The 17458-nt window shown below is 43.7% G+C and overlaps 1 long non-coding RNA gene across 1 annotated transcript in view; it reads right to left on the bottom strand.

The window, feature by feature from the left end:
• The window catches only part of LOC146844087 (uncharacterized), a 52701-nt gene that overhangs the window by 24169 nt on the left and 11074 nt on the right, over window positions 1–17458 (bottom strand). Inside the window, exon 3 of the long non-coding RNA XR_014981131.1 lies at window positions 9769–9867. This is a non-coding gene — a long non-coding RNA (uncharacterized LOC146844087). The remainder of the gene's footprint in view (window positions 1–9768; window positions 9868–17458) is intronic.

Raw genomic sequence — 17458 nt, 5'->3', positions numbered from 1 at the left:
CCTTTGCCATGGTCTGATGAATGTCAACAGAGCTTTTACGACTTACGTGATGCGCTGTGTTCAGCTCCTGTGTTGGGTACTCCTGACTACAGTAAGCTGTTTACTTTATATGTCCATGAAAGAGAAGGTTGTGCGTTGAGTGTTTTAACGCAACAATTTGGCGACAAACAGCGGCCTTGTGCATATTTCTCATCCACGTTAGATCTGGTAGCCAGAGCATTGCCAAGTTGTTTGAGAGCTACAGCAGCAGCTGCAGTGTCTATTCGACAGTCTGCTGGACTAGTCATGAACAACATGTTAGTAGTCATGGTTCCACATGCTGTGGATACACTCATGAATCGAACGAAAACTCAGCACCTCACCAGTGCTAGACTATCAGGCTATGAGCTGACGCTTTTGGCAAGTCACATTCAGATCAAGCGATGCAACATATTGAATCCAGCAACGCTGTTGCCGACTACTCAAGAGTCGAGTGATTCAGAGCCCCATGATTGTTGTCTTAGAACTGAGGAAGAGACAAAAGGTAGGATTGATTTAAAAGATACTCCGTTACTAGATCCAGATGGCACTTTGTACGTCGATGGATCATGTTTTAAACTACAGAATGGTGATGTGACGGCCGCGTATGCAGTTTCGACTTTGAGTACGATTGTTGAGACAGCAAGAGTAAGTCAGAATTCTGCCCAAGCTGCAGAATTAATTGCATTAACGAGAGCGTGTGTTTTAGCTGAGGGAAAGAGAGTGAATGTGTTTACTGATAGCCAATACGCCTTTGGCGTAGCACATAGTTTTGGACGGCTGTGGAAAGAAAGAGGTTTTCTCACGTCCCATGGGACTAAGATCCAACATGGACAGTTAGTCAACGACCTGTTGGAATCTCTGACCCTACCGAATGAAGTTGCGATTGTGAAGTGCAGTGCACATCGAAAGATTACGGATGATGTTGGCCGTGGAAATGCGTTTGTGGATGAGGTCGCCAAAGAGACGGCCAAGAACACGATGAGCCGAATGTACGTTGCAACGTCTGCAAGATGGATTGCTGAATCAGGAATGTGTGAGAATACGATTGAAAGTGTGAAGGCAATCCAGAATGAAGTAACTGAAAATGAGAAGAATGCATGGAGAGAGAAAACGGGTAAAATGGATTCAAGTGGATGTTGGGTTGATTTGTCTGAACAGCAGCGTTGGATGTTACCTGACGCGTATGTACTTGCGGTAGTCACGATGGCGCATGGAGCGGCGCACATTAGTTCGAAAGGGATCTGTAAAATGTTAGCTCCAGTATGGAAGAACGACGGAATTACTAAGTGTGCGGAAAGAGTGGTGAAAAATTGCATGATATGCCTGATGCATAACCCTGGCAAGGGAACCCCAACCCCAACTGGTCATTTTGCTCCCCCTTCTTATCCCTTTGAAGTGATTCAGTTGGATTTTATCCACATGGACAGGTGTAATAATCTCAAATATGTCCTAGTGGTAGTCTGTGCTTTTTCAAGATGGATTGAGGCGTATCCGATAAAGGATAACACTGCTATGTCTACTGCCAAAATCCTCCTCAAGGAGTACTTTCCCAGATATGGTATGCCACGGATTGTTTGGTCGGACAATGGAAGTGAGTTTGTAGGGAAAGTTATGAAGAGTGTGTGTGCGGGTCTAGGAATCACCCAGAAATTCCACAGTGCGAATCACCCACAGTCAGCAGGTTTGGTTGAAGGGTACAATGGTACCTTAAAGCTAAAACTCGCTAAAATTCAAGCTTCCACTGGTCTCTCTTGGCCAGACGCACTGCCTTTAGCTTTACTGTCCACCAGAGCGACTGTACACTCTCGAGTAGGGCTTAGCCCATATGAGATTGTGTTCGGTCGTCCTGCTAATGTTTGGGGAGTCCCTAGGCCAAAGGAATTCAAACAGATCGAATATCCAATGTTGATTGATTACCTTTTTGATCTGACTGCTAAATTGAGCCTTATTCATCAACAGGTATTCGAATCCTTGCCTAAGCTGCCAGAGAGTCCAGGTCACACATTGAAACCCGGTGATCAAGTTGTGGTGCGGAATTTTGAACGAACCCGGAACCTCCAACCAAGATTCGTGGGCCCGTTCCAGGTGCTCCTGGCAACAAGAACTGTTGTACGCCTAGCTGGAAGAAAGAATTGGGTGCACGCTAGCCATACGAATCGTGTCCCTCTCCCACTCCCCTACGACAACTGGGTTAGACAGGGATTTGGTGTATCCGAGACAGAACCTGTTCCTAGGCTCATCCCCTTCAGTGATGCAGAATACATAACGGACAAACAAACTAAAACACAGAACTCTGATATCCCACCAGGAACTGTGCCTTCGAACCCTGAACAGAGTGTTATACAAGGCGAACATTTGTCACCTGTGGACTCGAACATTGCTGTACCTGTAGAACAATTGTTTCAAGATCAAACAAGACCTGGAAAGTACAGATACAACCTACGTTCTCATTCTATGAGCCAATAACATTGCATAATTATCTTTCTTTCTGAAAACTGTATTGATCTCATCGTTTTCCATTCAGTCAGGAAGTTCGCTCTATAATTTTTACCTTTTTTTGTTTTTGTTGTTCTTTTACCTTGCCATCTGGGTTACCGTAGGGTCGTAATGTGTGCCTTGTTTCAGCTTGCAGGGAACCTGACACAAGGTCGGTTTCATCTGTTTATTTTGGGAACTCCCAGGGTAGACAGAGGCAATTTTTTAACAGGTACAAACCATCCGTTACGAACGGTTGTAGAAGATGGAGCTTCCTGAACTGCGACGGGCTAACGTCATAAATGCTCGCAAGATGAGACTGTATGAAATATTGCATAGCAAATATTTTCTAACGCAATGTGCTCTGACACTACTGATTGTTTTTATAACTCGGGCAGGCGGAATTATTTTTGGTATTCAATTGATCTTTGCACCCGTTACATCTACAGTATCTCCTCATGTTTCTGTTTCTCCGACTGTTGTTTCTCTTCATTCTTTCCATCCTTTTCCTGCACATGAGCAAGCTCGACGCTCCAAGTTTATAAATAACACTTTCATTCAGCTTTTGCACCAACATCAACTAGTGGTTAACACAACAAACTGCTGGGTGTGTGGCTTGATACCACATACCATGGACAAGGGTATCCCTTATCTGGTTCTGCCCTTTAGTTATAATGGATCATTCTGGGCATTTCAGACCATGTTCGCCTATGCTCTAGAGACCATTCCCCCGCGACCTCCGCGTTCCACTAGGTATAACTCCGCTAATAGAGCCTTGGTAAAAGGAATTACTGACATGGTTAGAGATGTCAATAACACTCCGTTTATTCCCAAGGATGAATTGCGAGTTTACATGGGTTGGAATGTTACGGAATATGGCATTACTTTGGGTGAGAACAAACGTAAAAGCTCGACCCCGATCTGGGTCGTACCCCACCAAGGTCAGGTCTGTTTGCAAGGAAATGGGAGGAATCCGAAAGCTCGACTAGGGAAGAGTGACTGTACCGAAACATACGTTTTCCCGTCACAGTCTTCCCCTGCATTCTTAGCTGCTAAGGGCACCTATTTTGTTTGCAAAGACAGAGCATATACATGGCTGCCTGCTGACTTTTCAGGTTCATGTTATATCGCTCAACTGTTGCCTCCGACATACACTGCTGCACCGGATTATCACAAAACTAGAGTTGTGAGAGGTGTTTTCAGTAAGGAAGACACTGCTGGCCAAGAAGCAGGAGACTTCTTCAAAGGTTTCCTTCCGTTCTGGGGGCCTATGGCCAACAGTAGAAACTTACGTCAACTAACACGGGTAGTTGAATCCACTATTACAGAAACTGCGGGTGCCCTTAGTAATCTGACAGCTGAGCTCCAAGCGGTTCGCCTCATGACGTTACAGAACCGTATGGTTCTTGATGTATTACTTGCAGATCGAGGTGGGGTATGTAAGATGATCCAATCGAGTTGCTGCGTTTTTATTCCAGATAATGCACCAACGGTATATAAGGCTATCTCTAAGTTACACAAAATCTCTGACTCTATTCATGTAGAGGAAGGTAACTGGTCACTAATGGGATGGTTCTGGAGCCTGTTATCTGCATGGGGATGGAAGGTTCTGATAGTCACTGGTGTTGCGTTGGTATTTCTATTCTCATGCTGTCTCATTGTTCAGTGTGGTCCTGCATTATGTGGCCTTTGTGTTTCAACATGCGTAAGAAGACCACCTGTTTTTAGAGATACGCCACGAGATAGAATAATGCTCCAGCAACACATCAGTGACCTGATGAACATAGAGATGGACTCTGATATAGAGTGAGCTATTGCCTATGTAAGGGCAAAAGGACGGTCTGAGGTTCTGTAGCGATCCGAACCCGTGTATTCGGTATCGTAGTACTGACATGATTTTGGTACCAATGAACCGCAAATGATCCATTATATACATGACAGTGTTTTCGCTGCGCAACGAGCATGAATTCACTGGGAAATAGGGCATTCTGTTGCTAAATCATGGCATCCATTTTAGATACGGCATCCATTTTGTTTCTTGCCCTCACATAGTCAATGGACGAGCGATGACCCCGGCAGAATCACCTTGTTAAGGACACGTAAGCTCAAACCCCGAGAAAGCTGATGCTGCGTGACTAGGCAGAATCAAGCTGCTTCCCCTGCCTGAGGCCAATCCTGCTATACTGGTTCTCGTGTCCATTGTCCAGATTGAGAGGCCGAAGACGGTAGCCATTCCCGTTTATGATCCATAAACACCTCTTATCCTATTTTTCTATCCCTTGCACCTGGTTCTGCTCCTCTCCTTCTGGGCTTTTACAATGGGGAGGTTACGATTTTTATGATGGGGAGGATCGGGCAAAGAATGGAAAACTGACAAGGAGACATGATCGAATATCGAAAACCTACGACTAATTATTGTTTGATGCTTGTTTATTGTCTGTTTGGGATACCGGGTTGGGCATGAGAAATATTTGTGTAATGTTGCCTAAAGACATATTTCGTGTATTTAAGGAGCAACCCACTTCTTGCAAATCGAACAATCTCATAGATTCTGCCTTTGTGTGGTTGCTATGATTTCTGTGTCCCTGCAGTAAATAAACCTTGGTCTTTGACGCCACCATCGAGAAGCCCGTGTCTCTGTTGATTTGTGCACCAAAATGGGAAGGAACTCAGGGGTCTTTGGGTGTTGTTCCCCTGGCACCTCTGGACTCTTAAAAGTCCAGAACCTCAACCTGGGGATCTTCCCTTGGTTCTATTTTTCTTCAGAGAACACTATTTGAACCCCAGGAGGACTCATCTAAAGTCTCTTATTCTTAGGACCGCATCCCTGGTCTCTGTTACATCAGGTTGTGTATTAGGTGAATTTGGGTTCTCTAGTCTGCCAAAATCCTTACCTAAGGATTTGTGAGTATTGTGTAGTTTCATTCCTTTATTTCTTTAAACCTTTTTATTGGGTTTTGTATTTTAAACATCAGCGACACATGACGTTTTCCAGCATATTGCAAGAAAGAAAAAGATTCAGTTCATACAGGCTTGAGCTCAGTAGATAAAACAAGCATTTACAATGCAATAGGTCTCGCATTTACGCAAGTATGAGCTATTAGCATTGTAAATGAAAATGCTTTATATTTATGTTTTGGTTTTTAAAGCATAAATAAAAGGCGTTGTCATTTAAAATGCCAATAGCTTAAACTCATGTAAATGCGAGACCTATTGCATCGCAAAAGCTTGCTTCTTTTCTGGTTGATTCCTTCTCTGGCTGATTCCCGTGACAGTTCACTCCTGATGTGCCTAATGCCCGCTGTGACTGACTCCTGACTGCTGGTGCTCATTCCTGCTGTGAGTGACTCCTGCCAAAGCTGATTCCATTCCCGCTGCGGCAGACTAACTAGAGTTCATTTTTGCCTTGGATGAGCCCCGCTGAGACCGTCAGCACCAACACCAGAGGCAGTGTGGTGCGGGAGGGGACAACAGTGAACACAGAAGAAAAGGGACCAGTGAGATGCTCAAACTCTTGCAAATGCAAGAACACTGTAATGGTGGCCGCGCCACTTTTTTTGGACGCTGCTCGCATATTCAGGTTACAGTGAGCCGCGTCTAAACAAAGGGGTGCGGCCAACATTAAAGTTAAAGCGCCTATGGTGCTTTCAGCCAAAGTAAAAAAAAAAATTATTTTCAAAAGCTTCTGTAGCGTGGCCACTACAGTGAAAGCAGCCTGCACTGGTAATTAAATAATTAAGTAAGCACGGCCGCTAAAGTGAAAGCGGACCTCGCTGTCTATTAATTAATTACGTAAGCGTAGATATAGGCTCCCTACGGGACCACCTTCAAGATGTTCCATTCCAGCCCAGTGGACGCTGTATTGTGGTTTACAGGAAAGTACTGCCAGATCCATACATCCAGCTCTTCCAGGAACACCGGGTCCTCAAGTCAATCTCGCAGCAGTTTCCAAGTGGATGTGGGAGGCAGACATGCACATCATGATCAGAGACTTTTCATCCCAGATAGTCTGCATGCTGTATAAGGGATACCAGCCCGGGAGAGCCAAGGAAACAGTTAAGCCACACGTACAGGCTGTGCGGAATGGGATAGAAGGATTGAAGCCGGGACGCAGGGTTTCGTGAACGCCATGCATCTGTAAGCAACCAGTGGTGTATCCAGGTTTGAAAATGATCCACCTGTGTGTGTGGAGGGGAGCGTGACAGGCGTGGATGGGATCTATCTAACCCTAGGTCAGGCAAGCAGTTTTAATCTCCACCTAATACCCAAGGTGACTCACTGCTATGGGCAAATGTTTTGGAGACTGAGAGGGCATCCTAGAAGGACCCCTACTTAGCGTTGGGCCCATCAATGCTTCCAATTAGAAATGTCCGGTTATCTACGCAGACCTCCAAGAGGGCCTAGTGGCCGTCTCTGTCAATTGTCCTACTTGTTTCCTAAAATGAGACCCCAAGATGAAATCTCACTAGGGCGCCACGTGCATACACTAAATAGGTTGTGGTGCAAAAAAGGCCCTAGCAATGCCTGGGAAAAAGTGCAACTCCCCAGCCATGACATGTGTCTCTTGTAGTAAAATAACCTACGCCTGCTGGAGTTTGATGTAAGAGTAGAGCTTTCTAGAGGTGTGCATGCCGCGGATGCTTAGGGTGAGGGATCGGATGTCAGTGCTCTGAGCCATATTGATACATGAGTGGTGCAAACGCAAGCTGCTGATGGTCCACCCTCAAATCGCCATGTCCGAGCGCCTGGGAACCATGAGATTTCTGCCTGCCAAAATGTTGTGGTTGAGAGAGAGAAGATGGTTGAGTGGAACTGTTTCAACTGGGGAGGGAGAACATTTTAATGCTTAGAACTTACCACAACATGTGGTACACCCAAACTGAGCATATTAATCTTGCCCTAGTTGTGCAGTTATATTCCTTGATCTCAAATTTCTTCCTAAGCTTAAATCTAACTTCCATGGGAATCAAGAGATTTATCTCCATTACTTGCCTCTAGATAATGGCAATAAGGAGCTTTGATGCATCTCTTGGACAGTGGTGGCTCACACAGGTAACGCTGTTGGGCAGAGCTGGGGTAGGGCGGGTGGTGGGGCTAGTGGAGTGTGACATAGGATGGAAAAGTCGAGACTAAGGTATTAAATAAATAAAAGCACTTACTTTGCGCTCGCAGCATCACTGAGTCGGCGATACTGTGAGCACAAAGTAAGTGTGTTTATTTATTTAATAACTTACTCTTGAGTTTTCCGTCGTATGTCACACTCCAATACCCCCCACCCCACTGCCCAACAGAGTTATCTGTGTGAGCTGCCTGGATGTAGTAGGGGCTATTAAAATCTACTTTAAGAGTTCGAATATAGGCTCTCTGGTGCCCTCTTTGCAAATTTCAAACCTGTTAAGTGAGGGGGAAAACCGCCTTCTTCCACTACAGCAGGATGGATAAGATCACTTAGTTTCTCATCTTATCAGGGTTGTGAGTAGGATCACTGAGCAAATAAAGACTCAATTGACTAGAGGAATGATATGCTCCTTGGCTGAATGGGCGAAGGTTTGTAATGCTGCAACATGGGTAGCAACTTCAACATATATTTTACATTATAGATTGCATGTTGCTCAGAACTCTGAGTTATCCTTTTTGGTTCAATGTTATTTTGGGATCAATGTCAGCTGATAGACATTTTTTATTTTATTTTTCATGCTTATTGGGATCCAGAGATCCGGTGAATATTTGTACCCTACACAACTTTATGTATGAATTAAATGCATCAGGAGTAAGCAATGGATATTAAGTGAAATTCTTCCAGCTTTATTCAGTTTTAATACTTTCATATGTTCTTTTGGCTGATGAGGGGAGGGTGTTAGCTTGGTAATACCTCATTCAGTAAGGAATGGGAGGAAGTAGGATAAGAAGGAGCAATACTCGGATTATTTATGAGTAGTCTTCATTATAATGATTCTTCCTTACTCATCCCATTTCTTGCTAAACCTTACTCCTGTCCTGCTGTACTTCATCAGCCTTTTTTGCTGAGGGCTTAATGGAAAACAGGCTGTCCTGGGAGGAGGAAGGGGATTTATGGGTAAATATTTGTTCCAGGAACAGAAACAGAAAACAAATTTAGAAAGTGATGAGCAGTTCTGGAGAATGAACACATTCATCCATTATGTGAGTACCGGGACGAGTAGGGAAAAATTGGAGTAATGAAAATTACCAGTAAGTAATTTGAGCACTACTTTGCATGGGAAAGAGGAGGAGTGTGTGTGTTTTACCATTCATCTCTTCACACTTCACATTGCCTGGCTTTGCAGGCAAAATAACCCAGGCCGCAGTTTATTTTCGAGAGACCTCCGTCTCTCAACAATAGTTTAAGTATTCTTATACGTATTTTTATTTTTGTTTGTGTTGATTGGAGGGCAAGGGCTGGGTGCAGGAACTGGTGCAGAAGCATAGCATCCTGCAAGGCTTCAGTGCAACGGATCCAGGAATTTACAGGCCCAGTATTTTCAGCTTCATTAATCTCAGGCTCGGAACTACCAGGGTACTCAGAATGGCCCAGAGTGGTATCTAATTCAGACGGTTGTATGACGTTACAACGCATGCTTTCACCCTGCATGCTGTTACAATGCACGTTTTTACAACGACTTGCTGTCGGGGGTGCGTGGAGTTTGGAATAGTATAGTTTATTATTTCAACTCCAGTCTCTGCAACAGTAGGGAAGTTGTTGCAGTTAAATCCAACACCTTATAACCCCTACAGCAAGCCATTTCGTTTTATTAGCATGCGGGGTAAAAGCATGCGTTGTAAAGCATGCGTTGTAACGGTTCTTTCCCAATTCAGGCATACTCCTTCAAATTGGAGTATGTGGTGTAGCTGTGGGAGTGACGTGGTAAATTCTGCAAAGGGAGCAGGATGTCACTTTCGACATTGCTTTGAACTGATACCCATGATGTGACACTGAGGAAGTCTACGTCAAGGAGCACTTAATATGCTTATTTCTTAAGCAAGAGTGTGCTGTGGAGCTCTTCTTTCTGATCACACAGCTAAAGTCTGGAACCAACTCAATCTGCTGGTTGGGTCTCAAAGAAATAATACTAAATTTAAGACACTTAAGAATGGAGTTATTCAAACATAATCCTTGCATTTGAGAGTGTGGGGAATTTCAATCCTTGCAGCATTATCATCTGCCTTAACTTGTCCCAATCAGCGCCAAGAGGCCCTTTGGTCACTGGTTTGCTTTGTAAACTTTTCAAATAATTTAAATATATAAATACTCACTAGAATATTCACGGGAGTGCATACACCCATCCGTATCAGGATCGCAATCCTCGATCTTCTCAACTCCCTTCTTGACAAAGTGACATCTAAGGGCTCCACCTACAGTAGAAGGGAAGGCAAGGCAAGGCAATTGAAGGTAGTGGAAAGGAATTCAAGAGAAAGGAGAAGAAAGGAAAGGAAAGGAAAGAAGGGGGGAAGGCCAAAAATGAAGATGGAACATGAATGAGAAGATGTGAAGGTCATGGGAGAACAAGGGGGAAATGGTAGAATAGAAGAAAGAGTGAGCCAAACAAATATACAGAAAAGGGGAGAATAGGTAATTTGTTGGTCAAAAAGCAGCAAGTTGAATGAAAATGCACATGTGGAAAGAGAGGTGAGCAAATGTAGGAAAGCGGGCAAGTGGGTGAGAGAAAGAGATCAAAATTAAACATATATAGGCTTCAAATGAGTGTGAGAAATGGGAACAAAAAAAGGAAGTGTGGCAAAGAAGAGTGCCCTTGAGGAGAAGGGATGCATGAAAGATGTTCAGAAAATGTTTGAAAGTGAGATAAAGAGAAACAGAAAAAGTAACATATAAAGAAGGCATTAACATTCAGATGTATGAACTGAAAGTAGAAATTACAAATACAGTGGGGGATGTTATAGGGGGCATGGCCAATAAAAGAGACATAATTAAGAAATTTATTTTTTATCCAGAATTGCTGGCCCCTTCCTTAACATGCTCTTCATCCCTTTACTTTCCTTTGATTTATGAGCCAGGATAAACTATTTGGGGACACGAGATGGGTGATTACCTTATGAAACACCCTTCTAAAGTAGCTGCATCATCATAATCCAAAACTACATTATTTTGGTTATAAATCTTAAAAAGTTGTACATACATAAAACATACAATATCACACAATTTGTTGTTGTAGTATAAACAAAGTGCATCATAACACGGAGGTCAGAAGAAGAGAAACTCCACATAAAATTGGATCAGAGCACAGTCCAGTGACAAAAACCTAAAAAGCCTACCTGGATGACAGTTGGGAAGAACATCTGTGCCACCTCTGGGAAGTGTTGATGTCACTGCGTAAGGCAGGCCTCACGATCAAGGCGAGTAAGTGCCAGATCGAGCGGGGTTACGTGGTGTACTTGGGACAGCAGGTAGGGAGCGGCCAGGTGGCGCCCCTGCAACCCAAGATTTATTCCATCCTAGCATAGGAAGCCCCAGTGTCAAAACACCTTTTCCCACCCAGTGTCTCCAAGACCCATCATTGCTTAAATTAGGAAAAAGGCTAGAGTTCCAGAGCGGGGTGTGGTGATTGTATTTGGAGATTGCCAGTGCTTTCTGAGCTGCTGCCCAGACCCCCCATATTCCTTCGAGTGTCTTAAGTCTCGACTTACTATAGTATTTCCTTTCTGTTCTCCTTAGTAATACCCCGGTAGCCTCACTACCAAGTAGTAATTCGAAAATAGAAGGAATCGCGTCTTGTCTTCTGGGGGAGTTTGAGCTGCTTCCCACTGGTTCGAATAGAATGGCCATCTGCGTAAGAAGACAGGACCAATGATAATATCTGACATTTGGCATTCCCAAACCACCCCTTTCCTGAGGCAAAGACATATATTTCAAGGATCTTCTAACCTTGCCATATTGCCACAAGAAGTTCATAAAGATGGATTCAATTTCTTTAATAATTTTCCCCTCTATTTTAAAGGGGATCGACCGAAATTTGTATAACACCTTGGGGAACATAGTCATTTTAATAACATTGGCGCAACCAATTATTGAGAGTTGTAGCGTGTCCATTCTTTTCAGATTCTCCCTCATGGATTTCATGAGAGGAATGAAGTTATCTCTAATTATCAACTGCGGTTGGGCGTTGATCGTTATCCCCAGGTAAACCACAGAATCGACAAATCTGGAGTCTAGCTTGTTTATGTTCTTGGAGCAGAGCACCTGTGTCTTATCCACATTTAGACGATAGCCTGATTGTCCGCCAAATTTACTCGTAGTACCCACTACTTCCAGCATAGCTGCTTCGGGATCAGTAGTGATGACAGCTAGATCATCGGCATATGCCAGAATTTTTGTTTGGAAACCATTTGTAACTACCGGTTTAATTGCTGAGTTGTTAATTATTTGACATATTAAAGGATCTATATATAGTGCGAATAGGATAGGTGAGCATGGGCATCCCTGCCTTGTCCCCCTCGTAATAAAAATCTTATCAGAACTCTCACCCATCATTTGAATTTTCGCCACTGGGGTAACATACAAGGCCTGAATAGCCTTCACAAACCTTTGTCCAAACCCCCTTTCGACGAGCACACTCCACAGGAATTCCCATCTGACGCGGTCGAAAGCTTTCTCCGCATCCAGGAGGATCATTGCGACCCCTCGCTCCCCGGCAGCATGGATATCAAACAACGTGATAGCTCGTCTTATATGATCTGTGGTTCCCCTACCAGGAATGAAACCATGCTGCCAGGGAGAGACCAGGGACCCAACGATCCGTCCCAAGCGGGTTGCCAAGATCTTAGCATATAATTTATTGTCCGCATTTATTAGAGATATGGGTCTATATGAACCCGGATTTTCCGTGGGCTTACCTTTTTTATGGAACACCACAATCTTGGTGTTCATCCATGACTCAGGGATTAAACCTGTATTTATAACCCCGTTGAAAAGGTCTAACAAAAGTATAGATGTTTCTTCAAAAAAGCTTTTGTAGATCTCAATTGGTAAACAATCGGGGCCGGCAGCCTTTCCTGCTGATAATTCTTGTATGGCCTCCAAGAGTTCATCCATAGTAATGGGTTGTTCTAGAATTTCTCTATCATTCTGAGCCACTTTGATCCCCAATCCTGTCCATTCAGCCATTGGCTCCTCTGTCACCAGATCTTCCTGATACAGTGTTTGATAATATCCTTTGAAGACATCTATAATGTCCTTTGGCTCCTCGTAGATCCTGCCCTGTTCTACTATGCGTGAAATAATATTTTTCGAGGTCGCTTGTCTAATACGTAATGCCAATGCTTTCCCCGCTTGTTCCCCCGTCTCATACATATTCCTTCTTTGTGTTTGATATTCAGCAGCAGCTTTTTCGGCTAATTGCTTTTGTATCGCAGCTTTGATAGTATTCACTCTTTCTTGGCTTATGGTGTCCGGCCTTCTATCAACTATATCTTTCCTATGCTGTTCCTCCGCTGCTATTAATTTAATCATTAATTGCTCTCTTTCTAAGTTGAGTCGTTTACAATTGCGAAGGTGTAGCTGCTGGTTTCTCCCCTTAAGGCGGCTTTATAGCTGTCCCAAACAGAATTTTGCGATGCGCTGTATCTATTAGCGTCAAAAAAGGCCTGTGACCAAGTCTTCATATGTGCTATATATGTGCTGTCTGTTAAGAGCTTCTTTTCAAAAGTCCATGATCTCAATGGTTTAGCTGGTCTATTCAAAGTTATTGATAATAACAATGGATCATGGTCTGATATTATCATAGGTAGTTTGCTGATTTCTGCTGTGCTGATCTCAGTGGTGGTAATCATAAAATAATCCAGCTTAGAATATTTCTTAAATGGATGCGAAAAATATGTAAAGCCTGAATTCCCTGATTCAATACTACCCCAGACATCTCTCAAACCATGTGAATCCAACATTGAGCATACTGCCCGATATACCCAGGGTTTTCGCCCGGTATATCCTGTTCCCCCTTCGAAGTCTGCAGAGATATTAAAATCTCCGCAAACCACTATGGGCGCTGGCCAGCTTGCTAGCTCCTTCTCGATATGATTGAAAGTGTCAGGGTCGTCGCTGTTAGCCCCATATATACTGCAAATAGTGATACCAGAATTCATTTCACATAATTCCCACCGCCCCATGGTGTCAGCCTTGAATCGTTCAGCTCCCCCCAGACCGACCTTGCCAATAATAGCGACCCTCCTAATAGCAGATGTTTGGGAGGAGCAGGATAGGATCTCACAGCCTTTTATGTTTAACCAATGCCTTTTCCCCCATGGCAAATGGGTCTCCTGTATACACATAATATCTGTACGTGTAAATTTAACAAATTCCTCAAATTTCCCCCTATATTCATAGAGCAGATCCTAAGTTTTGACATACTTCGGTTTTAGAACGTTTCTACGTTTCAACCTGCCCCGTAATATAATAAAGACACATTTGACTACATACCTTCGTACATCTTTCAATCTTATTATATTTACAATTGAATCATGAATTCTCTTTTTTTTTTTTAATTGCACCCCCCCAGCATCGACCCAACCCTCCCTCCCGATCCCTTTCCACCACCCAATCCCTCCCACCCCCCTCAACCACCCATTCCCCTTCCGCCACCCAATCCCTCCCACCCCCCTCAACCTCCCATTGGGGCATCCTGGGTCCAGCCGGATCCAGGTGTAGGCGCCTGTGTGGTCCGAACACCACGATCGCTCTCGAAGCCTCTGGGCCCGCCATTGGAGACTAATGAAGAGAGTGTTACGACAAAAATAGGAAAAGGAGGAAAAACAAACCATAAAGATGAAAAATTTAAATCTATACCCAGACAGTGATTAATGCTTGAGTCTCAGGCAATTAGATAGCCCCCTTAATGTTTATCATTTGTCTTTCCTTACAGAATCCGATATTTCTTGCAAGTAACTTTCCGCTTGAATTTCGCTATTGAAAAATCGTGTAGTACCTTTGAAAATTACTTTCAAGCGAGAAGGGTTTTGTAAGAACACAGTAGCACCGGCCTTTTCAACTGTTGGATGTGCAAAATCTGGTCTAACGAGAAGGAGAATCAATTATATTCCCGTTTACTGGTAGGCATGCTAGATCGTAAATGGCTTCCCGTAACAGAAAGTTACCAAAATACACTAACATTGCCCTTGGGTATGTAGTGGAGTTCTTGACCTGTTTACGTTGTGTGAGGGGAAAGCGATGGACCCGCTGGATTTCTTTATCCATATCCCAGGATTCCAGTTCCGGGAAAGTTTTTTTCAAAAGAGTACTTATATATCCCCTAGGATCGTTTCTCTCCACGGCTTCCGGAATGCCAAGAAACCGGAGGTTGTTTCTTCTGGATCTATTCTCCTGGTCTTCAGCCTTAGACATTAGGTCTTGGATAATCCCTTCTTGAGATTACCTTGCTTTTGGAGGCAGGCAACATCTTTCTCTAAATACTCGGTCCGAGTTTCTAGCGAAGCCATCCTTTCCGATATCTCGGTGCAAGTACTACCTACTTTGTTGACTGCTGCTTCTAGCTTCTGAATAGCAGCATGATTCCTCTCACTGTCTTTCTTTATATCTCTTTATGAAAGTCTCTGATAGTCATTAAAATGTCTTTTAAAGAAGGCTCAGCCGCTTTCTCTTTTCTTATAGCCAAGCCATGTTGTAGCTGGATGTCACTCCCATTTAATTCCTCTCCACTGTGCTGAGTCGGTATAGCTTCGTCTGAATGATTGAATGTATTGCTGCTTATACTACCTTGCCCAATTATGCTACCCTGGTCCGAACTATCTTCGAAGTTTGACTTATTATGCCGTAGGTTCCTTGTTCTCCTTTTCTCAAATGTTTTCCCTTGCGGGCTATTACCATAATCTGGAACACTGGGTTTCTTGGCGAGGATGAGTGCAGAACTCTGGAAGAACTAAGACAAAGGCACTCCCTCCAGGGTATACAAGATTACAAATACGCTCAGGTGGTCAGCACAATCAGATCAATAAGGCCCCGAATTATTTTAAGGGAGAGGTGTAAGATATTGGACTGTTTGAAGGTCGGTGAACCTCGAATTAATGGTGTGTACAGGCTATTTTTGGAGGAATCCCAGGACGACATGGGCAAAACTGAGGCAGCCTGGGCTGCAAAGTTGGAGGATCCGGATATTGACCTGGATAGAGCCCTTGAAATGGATAAAAGATTCTTACGTTCCTCAAATTTAAGAGCTCAACATTTTAAAACATTATTTAATCTTTATTACACCCCTTCTAAACTTTATGATTGGGGCAAGAGGGAACATAATAACTGCCCCAGATGCTGTAAAGGCCCAGCCGACATCATCCACATGTTCTATCAGTGCGAGAAACTAGAATCAATTAAAAGAGAGATTGAATTATTCTGGTCAGGACTGTTGGATGCTCAGATAACCCTGTCTCCGACACTTATGATTATAGGATGCCAAAGTCAATTGAAATTAAATATTGAGACTGAAGCTCTAATTTTTATTTCTACAGCTGTACTTAGAATTTTAATTTCAGCAGCCTGGAAAGATACTGAGGCCCCAACCTTTCAAATGTGGCTATCCAGATTATTGGGTATACATAATGTGGAGGCGGCTCTGTATCAACTTAAGGGTAACATTTTTAGAGATTTGGGGATGAAGATATGGGCACCAGTTGCTGCTTGGCGTACTAGTAGATTGTAGCAAATCTACTGGGTTTTTTTTGTTTTTTTTTCTCTCCATCTATCTATAACATCACATGATCTACAACCCCCAACTTCAATTAGTTACTAGCAATGTATTTCACAAATTCGACCTCTACATACCAGGTCTTTATGTTCCATTTATTTATTTCTGTGGTTTGTCTATATCGTATCAAGTCTTTTTCAGTCAATCTATTCGCACTGCTTTCTTATAATGTTATATGAATTCTCAATAAAAAAAAAAATATATATTTAAAAAAAAGGAAGCCCCAAAGACTCAGACACAGGTGAGAGCATTTTTAGGACTCACGGGGTACTACAGGAGGTTTGTCAAGGGGTATGACAACATTGTTGCACCCTTGACTGAGCTGACTTCCAGGAAGCAGCCCAAAAAAGTGAACTGGACTGACACCTGTCAGAAGGCTTTTGACACCCTGAAGACTGCCATGTGCACAGCACCCGTGCTTCAGACGCCCAACTTCTCAAAGGAATTCATTGTTCAAACAGATGCTTCAGAGCATGGTGTGGGCGCTGTTCTATCACAGATTAATGAAGAGGGCCTAAACTAACCTGTAGCCTTCATCAGTAGGATGTTACTTTCATGGGAACAGAGGTGGAGTGCAATTGAGTGTGAGCATTTGCTGTGGTCTGGGCACTGAAGAAGTTGAGACCATACCTGTTTGGGACTCACTTCTGGGTTCAGACAGACCACAGGCCACTCAGATGGTTGATGCAGATGAGGGGTGAGAACCCAAAGTTGTTGAGGTGGTCCATTTCCCTACAGGGGATGGACTTTACGGTGGAACACCGCCCTGGCACAGAACACGCCAATGCTGATGGTCTGTCCAGATTTTTCCGCCTTAGTGCAGAGAACTCCCAAGGGGAAGGGTAGTTCGCTCCACATTTCAGCTGGAGGTGACACGTGTTAGACCTGGTACCATTAGCGTGAGTCTCCCTTCCATTTTTTCTGATTGCCTCCTCTGTTTTTGATATGTTTTGCTGGTTTAGACGCTTTGGGCACTGTGCCACTGCCATTCAGTGCACAGTGCAAGGGCTCCCTATGTTAAATTGATGTATTGATTAGTGACTCCATGATTGGGTTATTTGATTTACTTGTCAGACCCTAGTACAGTGCACAATGTGTGGCCCGGGCTTGTAAATCAAATGCTGCTGGTGGGCTTGCAGCACTGGTTGTGCCACCCACGGAGGCAGCTTGTAAAGTGTGTCTCAGGTCTGCCATTGCAGAGCCTATGTGAAGTCTGGTACTGCCATGCTGACTGACCAAGT

The sequence above is a fragment of the Triturus cristatus genome, chromosome 4_1 (assembly GCF_964204655.1).
Source record: "Triturus cristatus chromosome 4_1, aTriCri1.1, whole genome shotgun sequence".
Lineage (NCBI taxonomy): Eukaryota > Metazoa > Chordata > Amphibia > Caudata > Salamandridae > Triturus > Triturus cristatus.
The sequence above is the reverse complement of the archived record's forward strand: the minus strand, read 5'-3'. Positions and strand labels throughout refer to the sequence as shown.